Genomic DNA, 16,332 nt, shown 5'->3' with positions numbered 1-16,332 from the left:
AGGTTAATTAACCACTCCCCTTTGGAAGTGGGTTAAAAGCCTGGGACATGGTGTGTCCAGGCTCTCCTTTTCCCTGGCTTCTTGCCAGGAGGGGGCTGGCTGTAGTCCTGTGCCGCCAGGGTGCATGGCCTTTGGGCCACCCATCCTAGGCTTCCTGGCCTACCTGCCCTAGGCTTCCTGGCCTAGATGCTATTCCATGAGGCTGGTTCCTGGTGCTCGGTATGAACCCAGATTTACCCCTCTCTTTCTTAGATAAAGCTCTCACTCTCCTATGCATCTTTTTCACTAAATAAAAGCTTAAAATGTACCATGCTGCCTTGTTTATTTATGCCGGTATTTAGAAGTCTTCTCTAAATATTAGGCAAGAACCCTCTCGGGCTTATTAATATTGGGGATTTAGTAATAAGCGTATGGTGATATTGTATGTCACCCCAACTTCTGGTAACATACGTGGCACCCCAGATGGCACTTCTGGGGAACATTAAGGGGCCCCATTTTCATATATATTTTAAGGGGGTCATTTCCGGTATCTGAAGAGTTTTAAATGGAGTTTTAAGTACAGTATTCCAGAGAGGATTTCTGTTACTTCTGCCATGTAATTAGTGGTGCATTCTGTCACAGAGGTTGTATGAATTTCAGCTTACATTCTTTTAGAAGAAACAGTTTGTCAGAAAATACATAGCAGACAAGTAGCAAAGGGTTCAGATATTCTGAAAAGATCTGTATACGATCTGACTGCTTTCCCTTTGGCGGTTTTACATTCTTAGAAAAACATTAATAAATGAACCATGATACGGAGAACAGTAGCAAGGAATTTAGAGTGGTAACAAAGGCCTAGATCAAACCTTAAACTACCAGGATGAATTAGTCCAGGAAGGCTAAGTGCTCTAACTACCAACATGTGAATTTTAATTGCTTAATACAACACAAATTTGGAGCTGGCTCATGAAATCGCTCAGTGTGGGCATCTCTTATGGGTGGCTTTTCAGTGAGAGATAAAGGGCCTAGACTCTTCCTTCTTACAGCACTGCTGCCTCATTGGGCCTCAGGATCTCTTGTGTGATTTTCATCTTCTAGGTGCCAGAAGGAAGTGGGGGATACAGGAGCACTGGTTACGGAACAATCTTGACTTGGGGCCACCCAGCTCTTCCCACTATTGCTTGTAATTCTCAGGCAGAATCTACCTATGTATCACTCTAGAATAAGGAGTAACTCTCTGGAAGAGCCCTGGCTTTGTTTCATTCCTCCTATAAGAGGATATCCTGCAATGCTTATCTCGGCAAGCCATGTTGCCTCCGGGATATAAAGCCCAGAACGAGTGCTTTCAGGCTCCCCAAGCTCCAGCACAAAGAGGGACATGCATAGATAAGACTCCATCTGCTCTGGGTAGCTTTTCTGGGCTTTGGGGACCGGCTCAGCATGGATCTAAGGCTTTTGTTTATCCTTTCTGCCTATCTGTGAGTAATAAATCTGCTTTTTCTGACTTTTTGTGCAATTGGTCTGTCCCACTGGACTCATACTCTGACAGCTGAGTTTGTGCAAAACTTCCTGCCAAACCTAGGAGGCTGCCAGATTCAGGAATCTTTGCAGCAATTGGAAAGATGCTTAAAGTTCTCCCCTGGTGTTAGTAACTGCTGCATGGTTTTCCTCTCCCAAGGATTGATTTGATGCACATTATTCTTTCTGCATCACAGAGCATAGAGCAGGAGATATTTTGATAGGTTGGATCTAGAAGTGGCATACATCTGCTGCAAAGGTCAGAAAATGTGGCTATTAAAAAAAGAAATGGGTTTAATAAATAACAAGTGAGTGTCTATGATGCATGGAGTCCCATGAAAAATAAGGTGAACCCAAAAACTTCTTGTGACTGAGTAACTCAAATACTATATGGCAGCTTGGGGGGTAGTGGCTATATATTAATAGTAAAATAGGGGCTGGCGCTGTGGTGTAGGGGGTAAAGCCGCTCCCTGCGGTGCTGGCATCCCACATGGGCACCAGTTAAGTCTCGGCTGCTCCACTTCTGATCCAGTTCTCTGCTATGGCCTGAGAAAGCAGCAGAAGATGGCCCAAGTGCTTGGGCCCCCGCACTTGTATGGAAGACTTGGAAGAAGCTCCTGGCTTCGGATCAGCTCAGCTCCAGCCATTGCAGTCATCTGAGGAATGAACCAGTGGATGGAAGACCTCTCTCTCTCTCTGCCTCTGCATCTCTGTAACTCTGCCTTTCAAATAAATAAATATTAAAAATAAATTTGCTGTTTTAAAAAATAGTAAAATAATGGCTTGTAATGTAGGGAGACCTGATGTATGATAGTGTGTGGTAGCCACAAGTGATTGTGACAGTAGGAGGACAGAGTCATTTTATCTGCCCATCACTTACACTCCTCCCTCCCCCCACCTCTGGCCAAATAACCATCACAACAGCAAGAACCCCAGGGACAATCAGAAGTTACAACTGCAGCAGCAGAAATATTACTGTAACGATAAACAGAAATGGCATGGTACTGTTGAAATCATTCAGTCTTCAACAGTGACATTGTGAAGCTGAGACAGCATGGGCTTAAAACTGGTCTTGTGGGTTATCCTTATAGGATGAATCACCCTGGCAGGACAATGGGGTTTTGAGAACAGTTTTCCAAGATTTCAATGCATAGGCATTAATCTCTGCTTCACTGCGAGCTACCTGGCACCAGCTTCCAGTGGTGGGTGCAGAATTGTCCAACTTCTAGTTGGGTCTCATCTCCAGAAATATGGTGTATGTCAGGAAGGGGAGGATCCTGGTAATGGGAATAACTGGGGAGAGGTGGACAATCTTACAGGGCTGACAGGGCAACACATAGAAATGATTAATTGATTAATTGATTATTAAAACCATTGTGACCTTATTTGCATCCCTAGCATGTGAAGACATTTTTTATTGTTACAGTTAGAATTAGTAAACTTATAAGCCACCTGTTATTTAGAGAATAAAATTGATAATCAAAAAGTATATCTGGATTTTGTGCTGAGAGAGATGTAATTATGCACTTCCACAGTTTGTATGTATGTTTTGCAGAGCTATGATTCCTCCATAAGTTAGGAGTCGTCTGAAATGTCACATAGGTGTCTGCAGGGGCTGACTTTTCTTCTCTCAGAGAGAAAGTGACTTTGAATATTGCCATCCACTGGCAAAGTCATGATCCCATTTCCTGACAAAACAAGCTATCTATTTACTCAAAAAATGTGTTTTAGAAGAGAAACAAAAACAAGAGCCAAGAGGGATTGTGTTTACAGTTAGTATGGTTTGTACACTGCACAATGGAGTCATTGTTTCAGGCCAACCCTTGTTTTGTTTATCACACAAGGAAGCCTGTCATGTGGTAGGATAATGGTGGGCTAACGATCTCCTGGGAAAGATCTGCCCTAAGTGAGTTTTCATTTGTATGTCTTGCTTTGCCTTTTCCTTGATATCCCTACTTGCATTTCTACACAAAAATTTCAGGATGTTCTTCAGTCATGTGTCATTTAATGATCGGACACATTCTGAGAAGTGCTTTGTTAGATGATTTTAATAATTTTATTATCATTACAGAGTGTACTTACACAAACGTAGATAAGATAGGTCAATCATTCGATGTGGCTTCTTCACGTCATGGTAGGGGTGACTGTTAAGCCTAGTGGCTACAACCAATGAGTACCTGGGTCTGATACCTGGCTCCAGCTCTTGCTTCCATCTTCCTACTAATGTGGACTCTGGGAGGCAGTGCTGATGGTTGAAGTTTTGAGCTCCTGTCACTCACCTGGGAGACCTAGATGGCATTCCAGGCTCTTGGATTCATTGTTGGCCCAGCTCCAGCTATGATGAGCATTTGGAAGATAAACCAGTGGTTGGGAGCTCTCAGTCTCTCTTTCTCTTAAATAAAGAAATACCAATTTTTTAAGAAAAAATTGTTTAGAAGATACTCAGTTATAGGCTGCTGCCAGAGTAACACAGTGCATTGTCTTGTAATTGAATTTTTTTATAATGAAGAGTATACTCTAAAATAGCATCAAGTATAGTATAATAAATACGTAAACCATTAAAATAGTCCCTTATGATCACAACGTTCCTAAATCTGTATATATGAAATTTATGAAATTAAATACCTTAAATAAAATTTTTAAAAACTAAACATTTCTAACAAGAATGCAAGAAAAAGTAACCCTGGAACTCTCTCCTGGAACTCACTCCTATGCAAAAAGCTATCAAAATTTACTATGTAGACAAGTACAGCTCACCATAGAATAAGAAAGGAAGGCCAGCGCCGCAGCTCAATAGGCTAATCCTCTGCTTTGCGGCGCAGGTACCCTGGGTTCTAGTCCCAGTCAGGGCGCTGGATTCTGTCCCGGTTGCCCCTCTTCCAGGCCAGCTCTCTGCTGTGGCCAGGGAGTGCAGTGGAGGATGGCCCAAGTGCTTGGGCCCTGCACCCTATGGGAGACCAGGAGAGGCACCTGGCTCCTGGCTTTGGATCAGCGTGATGCGCCGGCCGCAGTGCGCTGGCCGTGGCAGCCATTGGAGGGTGAACCAACGGCAAAGGAAGACCTTTCTCTCTCTGTCTCTCTCTCTGTCTACTCTGCCTTTCAAAAATAAAAATAAAAAAAATTTTGAAAAAAGGAGTGATTATACTCTAGGTTTTGTCTTCCCTACACATGTCATGGAGATGAGGCTCAGCAACGTGTCTGCACATTTTGAATCAGCCCTCAGAGAAGTCCAAGTGAAAGAAAGAACTATCCAGGATTCCCGAGAAGAAAGTCAGGAAGGGTCCCATGAGTATATGTGTATATTCGGGTAATGAGTCCCGAAGGAGGGGCCAAGTGAAAGGGAGTCTGAGAAAGAATTCACAAAGGGCAAATGCTTGAATTATCCTGCACATTTGCAGGTAAAGAATCAGCTCCCAGAAAAGGTCAAGTGCAAAGGATTCTTGTGCTGCCATCCTGAGAGGAATGTACTGCAAGTGGCCAGGTCATGTGCACTCAAAAAATCATGGAAAGGCATGGTTAAAAGGCATGCAATACAGGGTTCCTAAATAATTGAGAGCAGGCAGAGGTCTGCATATTTGCACTCAGGAAGCAGCCCAGACAGTAAATCATATGAAAAGGGTCCAAAGCTACATTGCTAAGAGGAAAGGGTAAAAAGAGTGTTGCACTTGTGCACTCAAGTAACCAGCTCCATGAAACAGAAAACGGTCTGCATTCCTAAAAGGTACACGTTGGAAAGAACCCGTATGGGCTCTCTCAGGAAGTGAGCCCTGAGAGATCAAGTGACAGGGATTTCCATGCAGAGTGCCTAAGCTCCTGAGCAGAAAAGGCCTGAATGTGTGTTCTCTGGAAAAATGTCCAAGAAAAGGTCAGTTGATTGAGTTGTAACCTATATTTGTAAGAAGTAATAATGGGAAGTATCTTGGTTGTGTGCACTCAAATCGCTCCAAGAGAAGCTTAAGAAAAGAAGATGGGGCAGCGTTGTGGCACAGTGGATTAAGCAGCCCCTGAGGACACCTGCTTTCCATACTGGAGTGATGGTCGGAGTCCCAGATGCTCTGCTTCTGATCCAGCTTTCTGCAAATGCACCTGCAAGGCAGCAAATGAGACCTGAATGTAGTTCCAGAGTCTTGGTTTTGTGCTGGCCCACCCCTGGCTGTTGAGGGCATTTGGAGTGTGAATTAGCAGATGGAAGATCTCTGTGTGTGTGTGTGTGTGTGTGTGTTTCCCCCTCTGTCACTATGCCTTTCAAATGAATAAATAAGCAAATCTTTTAAAAAAGAAAGAAAGAGGAAGACTTAGCCCAGATATACAGTAGGAAAGGGCAGAGAGAGAGGAGATAATCTGAGGGCAGGAACTCTCATATCTGTCATTAACTGGCGAAGACAATTTGTCCTATCGGTACAGGGATATGGGTTTCAAAATACATTTCTTGCTTCAAAAGCTAGTTTGATGGTCAGAAACCATTTGGGCTCTTAGAATTTTAGATGGAACTACATAGGCTATAAATAACTTTTTGGTACTGCAGTCCCTGAGAGCAATTCTTTGTTCACCTTCCATCTTTGTGGAAAATTATGCTGTATCAGAATATTCCTGTTTAGGTATATTTTGTTTATATTGTTAAGATCAATTTTCTTTTTGCTTTAAAAATGAGTTTGATATGTAAACATGTTATAAAATCATATTTATCTATTTATTTATTCATTCATTCAAGTGCTAGGATGGAAGGAGAGACAGAGACAGAGTCCAAGAGACAGAGAGAGATTTCCCATCTGCTGCTCCACCCACCAAGTGCTCATAACAATTCAAGGTTGGGGTAGGCCAAATGCAGGAAATAGGAATTTAATCCAGATCTCCCATGTGTGGTAAGGGTCCCAGTCACTCGAGCCATCACCTACTGCCTTTCTGGGACTGCATCAGCGAAAAGCTAGTATCAGGAGTGAGAGCTAGGCATTGAATACAGGTACTCTAATTTGGTAAGCAGGTGTCATAACTGCTAGGCTAACCACCTACCCCCTTCTTTATGCTTTTAAAACATTTCTAGTAGGATGTCTAGGTTTCAAAACTGCTGAGTAACCTGGGTTTGCTTCTCAGCTCCATGACACACTGTGGTTTGGGGGAAGGTTTTAATGTCATTAATCCCCTATTGGCAAAATGCAGGCAATAATATAGCCTATCTTTTAGGGTGGCCATGGTGAACAAATAAAATAAATACAAGAATCTGGTGCATAATAAATGCTACATATCTTTCTGCAATGATGATGAGGAGGATAAGGATGAGGATTTGATGATTACTGTGAGGGGAGTCTGATGGCAAGTCATAAAAGGCCTGGGAGTTCAGATTAAAAGGTTTTATCTAGATCTAATGTGTAGCTAAATGTTGGAGATGTAAAATTTTAACGTCACTCTGACATTTCAAGTCCGAGAGAAGGTAATATAATGTGCAAACAATGGAAAATAAGAAAAATGGAATCATGGTCTGGCCAATGAGTGTCATGGGTATTGCCCCTTCACTAGGGCTATTACATAATTTTATAATTCTGAAGCAACAGTAGGGCTTGGTGCTTTCATAGTCAATTAATTCACAGAGAGCTGTGTAAAATGGGTAACTCATAGCAGAAAAGAAAACTGAGTAATATGTAATGGTTACACAATATTCAAATAAGTAATTTAAGAGATTATCTTTTCAGGCTCTTTTATCCATAGCAGAGAAATCTGTCAGAAACCCAGGCCTTTAAAGATAAAGGTCCTATCTTTATTAGTACTAATCAAGCCAAGTACTGAGGTGTTTCAGCCTTCTTAATCACTGCAAAATAAATGTCCTTTCTGTGTGACCAAAAGCTATTTGATTTCGACTTTTGCTTAAAAGGATTCAGTCTACTGGACTTGGCCCTTGGACTTCGTAACTGTCCTCTCCTCTGGCCTGGGCTTGTGAGCCCCAGTCAGCTCCCATTTCCACTCACAAATATCCTTCTGACTAACCTCATCACTTTTCTTGTAGCCAATTGATTACAGATTCCATAGAACTGGCTGCTGTTCCAGTTCTCTGCCGTTGCCTATTTTAAATCTCAATTCTATCCTCCCATTCAATCTCTTATTGAGAGATTCTGAACACCTCCCCTGGGACATCACCCTAGCTGTGACTCCTCCTTGAATATCTGTAGACCCAAGCTGCTTCTCTGTTATAAACATAAAACAGTAATGTAGAATTACCACAGACTCTCATAATATATAATACCATAGCACTGCAGAGTGAAGTAGAGTGAGTGCTACATGAGGAAGAGGATTGCTACTGTGTACATGGGTTCTGTCCTTCAACGATCAAACCTAGTTGTTGCTCCAGCATGCTAAGACTGTGAGTTAACCAAGAGCAACTCCCTTGAGGTTGAGGTTGTAAAAGACACTGTTGAAAAATGACGACTCTCTTTCTCTCCCTGTGTTTGTTGTGTGCATCTGGGTGTGTGTGTGTGAGAGAGAGAGAGAGAGAGAGCGCCATTATCAGAAAGGTTTAAGAGTCCTAAAATCCAAAGTGCGTCTTATAATAGAAAGGGATTTAGATTTTTGAGAGTTCAATAGTAGTAGCATTCTTGGAGGAAAATGAATGGTTTGAGAGTCCTAAAATCCAAAGTGCAACTGATAATAGAAAGGCATTTAGATTTTTGAGAGCTCCATAGTAGCAGCATTCTTGGAGGAAAATTACAATGATTCACCCATAATTTGTAATTCTATATAGCATTCAGAATTCATTATCATGAACTGCATTTTGTGTATGGGCTTTTACTTCTGAAATCGGAATAGCAGGCTTCAAATGCAGTCATTGGGAGTCTTAACATCACCTGTAGTGTCCTCTCTTCCTCTCTTCCTCCCTCTTCTCTCTTTCTAGTTTAGCATGACTAACATCTGAATAAACTTTTATAATTTAATTTTTATTATGCAAGTCAGAAATACTGAAGCAGGATTCTCAAAGCCTTAGGAAGAAGGAAATAACAAAGTGCTGAGACAAAACACTTTAAAGGGAAAAATAAAAAATTATACTAATAAAGTATATATGTTTATTAATTATTCTGACTTCTGCAAAGCCACACTACACATGTGTGTCTGGACTTGTGAGAAGAATGGGCTAAGATTTTATGCACAGACATTTGTGTAGTAGCTGCCACTGGGGTCTTTGTTTTTTAAAGACCAAAATAAAAGGGCTTCATATAGGAATAAATGAATTCAAGCTGCTTTTGGTCCACTTAGCCATATAACCCATATGACCCATTCTTGTGATGTTTAATTATTTTTATGTCCATTCTATTAAGTGTTCTCATTGGTTAGCAGTTGTCTTGATAGCCACCTAAATTCACTCCAAGCACATCTCAACATGTGGTACATCATACACACAATCTTTCTTCTTCTACATATGCAACTCCTTGAAGGATTCCAGCTTTCGATACAGCCATGTAGTAAATCCCAAGAAAAGTTCTTTCCTCCCACACTTGCTATTGTTGAGTCACTGAGACTGTAAAAACTGACGAAAACATAGTTTTTTAGATTGAACCTTTGGCTGATGGTTCAATCAATATTCATGTCTTGTGATTTCATTTCCTTTTTGGACATAATATAATATGTGATTTTTTTCTATCCACTATGAAATGTTATTTATCTTTACTTTTGAAGAAACAAAGGATGATTTCTTGTGCTAAGGTTGACCAAGAAGATCAAATGACTCCATGACACTTCTTTGTCCACCAATAGTGCTCCTTATTGTCTTTGTTTGTATGGGCTTTTCTCCTATTTTAAAAATCATTGATTAGCATACATGCATTGTACATATTTGCAAGATATAGTGTGATATTTTAACACATCTGTACATAAAGTGGATATTGGTCAAATAATGATAATTAATATTTCCATTTCCCTATATTTGGAGCCTTTAAAGCTCCTTTAAGTTCTCAATAAAATATACAACATGTTATTAAGAACCACATCACCTTCCTCGTGCTATAGAACACTAACTTTTCGAGTTTTTTATCATAGAGGGATGACAACGTTTATTGAATAGTTTATCTGCAGCTATTGAGATGATATAATTTTTATTCTTCATTCTCTTGATGTAAAGAACTATGTTTATTAACTTATATATGTTGAACCATCCTTGAATCTCTGGCTAAATCCCAATCCATCATGGTGAAAGGTCTTTTGATATGTTGTTGGATTTGATATATTAGTACATTTTTAGAACTTTTTCATACATGTTCATAATGGATATTGGTCCATAGTTTTCTTTTTTGTTGTTATGTCCATGTCTAGCTTTGTATTAGGATAACTCTGGTCTCATATGAGTTTGAGAGTCCTCTCCTTTTCATTGTAGGGTGTGTGTGTGTGGAATAGTGTTAGAAAAAATGGTGTTGATTCTTCTTCAAAAGTTTAGTAGAGTTCAGCAGTAAACCAACTGGTCCAGGGCTTTACTTAGTTGATAAACTTTTAATTACTGACTCAATTCCATTACTCATTCTCCATATGTTCAGATTTTCTGTCATCATGGTTAAATTTTGATAGGCCATATATGTCCAGTAATTTATTCATTTCATCTAGGTTTTCTAATTTATTGACATATAGTATTTCCTAATCATCTTTGGTATTTTCGTGGTATCAGTTATAATGTCTCCTTTTTCAACTCTTATTTATTTGGGTCTTTTATCCTTTTCTTTGGTTAGCCTAGTTAAAGGTTTGTAAATTTTGTTTATCTTTTGCAAAAACCAGCTTTTCATTTTGCTGATTTTTGTATTTATTTTTGTCTCTATTTAATTTATTTTTGCTATGACATTTGTTTTATCTTTCCTTCTACTAATTTGGTTTTTATTTTTTTATTTTCTAGTCCTTGAGATGAATTATTAGGTTGTTTATTTGACATCTTCCTGTATTCTAAAAATTAATTTACTTATTTACTTATTCATTTATTTTAAAGGCAGAATGACAGACAAAAATGAAGAAAGAGAGACAGGAAGGGGGAGAGAGAGAGAGAGAAATCTTCCATCCTCTGGTTCACTCCCAAAATGGCTGCAATGGTGCAATGGATAGGGCTGATCCAGTCTAAAGTCAGGATCCAGGAACTGCATCTGGGTCTCCCATGTAGGTGACAAAGACCCAAGTCCTTAGGGCATCTTATTTTGCTTCCTCAGGCACATTAACAGTGCTCTGATATGGGTCTCTGGCATTGCAAATGGCAGCTTAACCTGTTGCACAACACCAGTCTCTCTCTCTCTCTCTCTCTCTCTCTCTTGCTCTCTCGATGTAGTAGAATTATTGTTATAAACCTACCTCTGAGTGATGATTTTGATCTGCCTTGGTATAATGTGTTTCCATTTTCATTTGTTTCAAGAAAGTTTTCAATGTTTCTTTTGATTTCTTTAATGGCTTGTTATTTGTTCAATAGCATGTCATTCATTCCCCCACCTATTTGTATAATTTCTGAAGCCTGTACTGTTGTTGATTTCTAGTCTTATTCCCTTGTGGTCTGAAAAGATATATGATATTTGATTTTTTTGAGTCTGTTGATACTTCTTCTGTCACCTAATACATGGCCTATTCTATAGAAATTTTCCATGTGCTGATGTAAAGAATGTGGACTCTGCAGATGTTGGATGAAATGTTTTGTTGTTACATTGAATAGTTTTTCTATGCTTTTCTCCTTTTATTTTCTTTCTAAGACTCTAAAAATTCAAATTTTGGTGGGTTGATTAAAACAAGTTGACTTCCCTAATGTGACTGAGCATCATTTTATTCATTGAGAGTTTAGCAGAACAAAAAAGCAGGGAAAATTTGAATGAAGTCTACCTGAATGTTTGAGCTAGGACACCGATTTATTAACTCAGATGCTCCCAGTCCTCAGACCTTCACACCCAGGTTGGAATCTGTACCACTGACTCTGTAGCACCAGGTCTTTGTACTGCACCACTGGCATTCCAGGAGTTCCAGCTTTTAAATGACAGATTATGAGGCATCTCACTCTCCCTAATCACATGAGCTGCTAAACAATATCTTACAATAAATCTCAATCTATCTATCATGCATCTATATTTTATGGGTTCTGTTTCTCTGGAGAATGTTGACAAAAACAACTGTGAATGTGCATCAGTACATTTTCTGCCCCTATACCAAAACATCTGAGTCTGGGTACTTTATAAAGGAAAAAAAAAAGTTTATTTAGCTCTGGAGGTTCAAGAGCATGGCAATGGATTCTGCTTGGCTCTGTTGAGGCTTCTGACTATATCACAACATATCTGATGACATCATGGTGGGAGCCTGTGTGAGAGGGAGATAGATCACATGATGAAACAGGAAATTAGATGGGGTCAGTGCTGTGGCTCACTTGGTTAATCCTCCGCCTGCGGTGCTGGCATCCCATATGGGCGTCAGGTTCTAGTCCCGGTTGCCCCTCTTCCAGTCCAGCTCTCTGCTGTGGCCTGGGAAGGCAGTGGAGGATGGCCCAAGTGCTTGGGCCCTGCACCCCATGGGAGACCAGGAAAAGCACCTGGCTCCTGGCTTCGGATCGGCGTACCTCCGGCCGTAGTAGCGATTTGGGGGTGAACCAACGGAAGGAAGACCTTTCTCTTTGTTTCTCTCTCTCACTGTCTAACTCTTTTTGTCAAATAAAAAAAAAAAAAAAAGAAACAGGAAATTAGAGAGATTCAAGGGCCAAGGTTGCTCTTTTTAATAACACACCACTCTTGTAGGAACTAATTGATACCACACAAGAACTACATTAATCCCTACACAGAACAGTATCCCCAATGATATAATCATTTTCCACTAGGCTCCACCTCTTCAAAGGTCCACCACCTCAACACTACCACACCGTGGGCCAATTTTTCAGCACATTAACTTTTGGGGACACATTCAAACACATCCAAATCATAACAGCATGCTTATAAATAGAGACATATTTCTTTTTCTGAAATTAGGGGAGAGGGATCTAGAAGCTGATTAATTACGTCTTGAAATTTTCCAATTTTATATGAAATTCAAAAATAACAGTCTGCCGTATCACAAAACATAAAGTTTGTCTATGATGCGGCAAATCTTCTTTTCTCAAAGAAATTATTTATGTTTATTATAGGTGATCAATCAGGAAATGACACACAACTTCAAGCATACAAATCATGTGATATTTCAATGAAATGTTATGAATATGTTACCTTTCTTTCAATCTCTCTTCCTTTTTATAATTTGGAGAATGTTTTTCCTAAAATCCAAAAATAGCATCATAGCATCATTCCTTAACATTTAAAAAGTTTATAAACAAATTGCCACAAGGATGACGGACATCATAGATGGTGGGCATATTTATATATCTCCCAAAATAATTGACATTTACTCCGAAAAGGTATACAAGTTGAAAATATAAATACATTCAAATATGGTTTCAATAAGTTAATCAGACCTCCTAATTTGGAAATTGAGAATGCTAATATGTCATTAGTTTGTGAGAATAATATTATGAATAGACAGGACTAAAGTGCTCTTAAATTTGTCACTTACTTCACACAGTGTGACCTAATGGACTTCAGGAAGAATTTGATGCATCATTTAACACCTGTTTTGGTTATCTACTGCTGAATAACAAACTACTCCAAAATATAGTGACTCAAAAACAAATAATTTTAACATTTATCATAGTTTTTATGGATTGAGTGAGGCTTAGACAAATACTTCTTTTACTGATTTCTCTTGATCGCTCTCATACTGCTGTAGTCATATGGTGACTCAGAACATCTAAGATGTTTCACTCACAGGTTTATCTCCTTTGGAATACCTGGAATACTGGAATGCTGGCCTTTAACGGCTTATTCTTTTTTTTTCTTTTGAAGTTATGAAGGTAAGAATACATTTTTCTCATCTTATTACCAAATAAAGTAGGTCATGAGGAAGTAATGTCCCTCTTCAATCCAATTCTACTTGCAAATAACAGTTTTCTTTGAGATCAAGCTACTGTACAGATAAATCTTGATTTTTTTTAATTCAAGGAGAAAGACATTTTGTGTATCTAGTTGCTGTAGAATAGAATTTTGTATCTAGTAAGAAGTGAACAATGGCTAAGCTCTTTTGTTTACTCTACTTTGGTTTTGTATCAGAACAGTGAATGTCATAACTACTGCTTATTGTAGTTATTATATGAGAGTTCACATTACTTAAAATAACGGGGTTTTCTTCTCTTCTATGAATTTTCCTGGAAGTAAAAATCGCAAGTGAAAAGCATTTCCAGGAAGCAGGGACTTGATAATTCAATTTTTCAGTGGTGGAAAATAAGTTACAATGAAGAGATCAATCTATCAGGATACAATTCTCCATTGGTCTCATGTTTTAGTACATTTTGCTCTAGGTTATGTTTTCAGTGATTTTTGTATAATGAACAGCCATAGAATACAGAGTTAGTATCTCTCTATCATTTCATATATTCCTTGTTTCCTGCAGGACCAATGGAAGAACAAAAGGCCGGTTCATTTACTGTCCGCTATAAACACAATTATCTACTTTTGCACCAAATATCAGGAACAGTTGCTGCCATTTATAAAATAAGTGGAGTTCTTCAAGATCAGAGTTTCCTTTCTAAAATGCAACTCACTGGGAAGACGTCCCTATGGGCCCATTTTGTTGCCCATACGGAACATGGGGCAATGACAACCGAAGCAAGTATCTTGATGCTGCTTGCTGTGATATGTGTAATAATTTTGCTTAGCTCTGACACAGGAGCCTCATGCTTCCTGAGACTATCATTGAAACAGACTAAATCATTAGTTGGCACTTTGAGAAATTCTAAACTCTTCCCAGTTTTTGACTCAACTTATGTATTTTAGGTATATTAGCAAATACATGAGTAAACTAGAGTTTTCACTCTAAGGTAATTTCTTGTGTTTTTTTAAAAATTGAATGCTCATCAGTCAAGAACTCAAAATCTTTGTCTTAGATATAATTCTGTTAGAGATGTACTTGTGACAGTGTTGAGTTGTTACTTGAACTAAATCAGGAAGCTGAGAACGAAGGAAAAGCTGTAGACAGAGAAAACATGAATTACTTGAGGTCTATTTATATTATGTTCATATTGATATTTAGAAATAGTTTAGGAAGACAAGTATAAGGGAATTTATGAGAAGAAAATTTAGTGGATTTACATTGGATGTACATTTAAATTGAAGTAAAATCAATTTTATATTTTTATTGGTATGAGTGACGTAAGAGTGAGGGTGGCAAAGAAGCAAATATTGAGAATGAAGAGGGATGGAGGGAGAGACAGATGGAGGAAAGGTGAGGGGGAAAGAGGGGGAGAGAGAGGAAAAGAGGGGGAGAGAGAGAGAGAGAGACAGAGAGAGACAGAGAATATAATGTGGGAAGTGTAGTCTGCTATTCCAGCCATTCCAGTGAACCAAACAGCATTGGAGGTGTGAATTTTCTGTTACATTGGCTGGTCTCATGTCATGCACATCTCTCATAAAGTAAGTAGTTATTTGTTTTGAGTATAATTCTACTTTTTAAATATGTATGGTTTGGGGAGAATATGGCTTCTAAAAGCAAGTCAGTTTGTTTGGTGCTCTATTAATGAAACAGCAACCTTCTTCCATGCTTAGCAAAAGTCATGTGCTAGGCTTTTAGGTAAACTTAGTTCCCTAATGCATCACCTTCTTAAAGATTTTTCAAGTGTAATTTTGACATAACACAATTACTTACATTTGTAACTCCCAAACACTTATTCTTCAGCACACAAATATCAATTTATGTCTATATACAAGAGAAATCAGAATGACAGATGTGACTGAATATCTCAAATAGAAAGGTATTTAATAGGGGCTGGTCTTGTGGCTTAGTAGGGTAAGCCTCTGCTTGTGGTGCCAGCATCCCATATGGGCACTGGTTCATGTCCTGGCTGCTCCTCTTCTGATGTAGTTCTCTGCTTACAGCTTGGGAAAGCAGTGGAAGATGCCCCAAGTGCTTGGACCTCTGCACCTGCATGGGAGACCTGGAAGAAGCTCCTGGTTCCTGGCTTCAGATCAGCTCAATTATGGCTGTTATAGCCATATGGGGAGTGAACCAATGGATGGAAGACCTCTCTCTCTCTCTCTCTCTCTCTCTCTCTCTCTCTGTAACTCTACCTCTCAAATAAATAAATTTTTAAAAGAAGAAAAGCATTTAATATAGGGATTGTAGTATTAAACCATCATTGAAAATGTTGGAAAAGTATAAGTCAGAGAAATAATATTCTTGACTTTCTTGAAATCTAAAAGTGCAAGAATCAGTTCAAGCCATTGGCGATTATCTTTTTTTTTTTTTTTTTTTTTTTTTTTTTAATTTTTTATTTATTTTTTATTTTTTTTTAACTTTTATATAATGAATATAAATTTCCAAAGTACGATTTATGGATTACAATGGCTTCCCCCCCATACCGTCCCTCCCACCCACAACCCTCCCCTTTCCCACTCCCTCTCCCCTTCCATTCACATCAAGATTCATTTTCGATTATCTTAATATACAGAAGATCAGCTTAGTATACATTAAGTAAGGCTTTCAACAGTTTGCTCCCACACAGAAACATAAAGTGAAAAATAATAGATGATTTTTTTTAATGATGATGAAATCAGATCAGACCTATTGTCATGTTTAATCCCAGTGAGAGTCAAGTTGGGAGTTGATAGTTTCTTTTCTTTTCTTTTTTTTTTTTTTTTTTTTTTTTTTTTTTTTTACAGAGGATCAGTTTAGTATGCATTAAGTAAAGATTTCAACGGTTTGCACCCCCATAGAAACACAAAGTGAAATATATTATTTGAGTACTCATTATAGCATTAAATCTCAATGCACAGC

This window comes from Oryctolagus cuniculus, chromosome X (genome assembly GCF_964237555.1).
Source record: "Oryctolagus cuniculus chromosome X, mOryCun1.1, whole genome shotgun sequence".
Classification (NCBI taxonomy): domain Eukaryota; kingdom Metazoa; phylum Chordata; class Mammalia; order Lagomorpha; family Leporidae; genus Oryctolagus; species Oryctolagus cuniculus.
Note: the sequence above shows the minus strand (reverse complement) of the source record.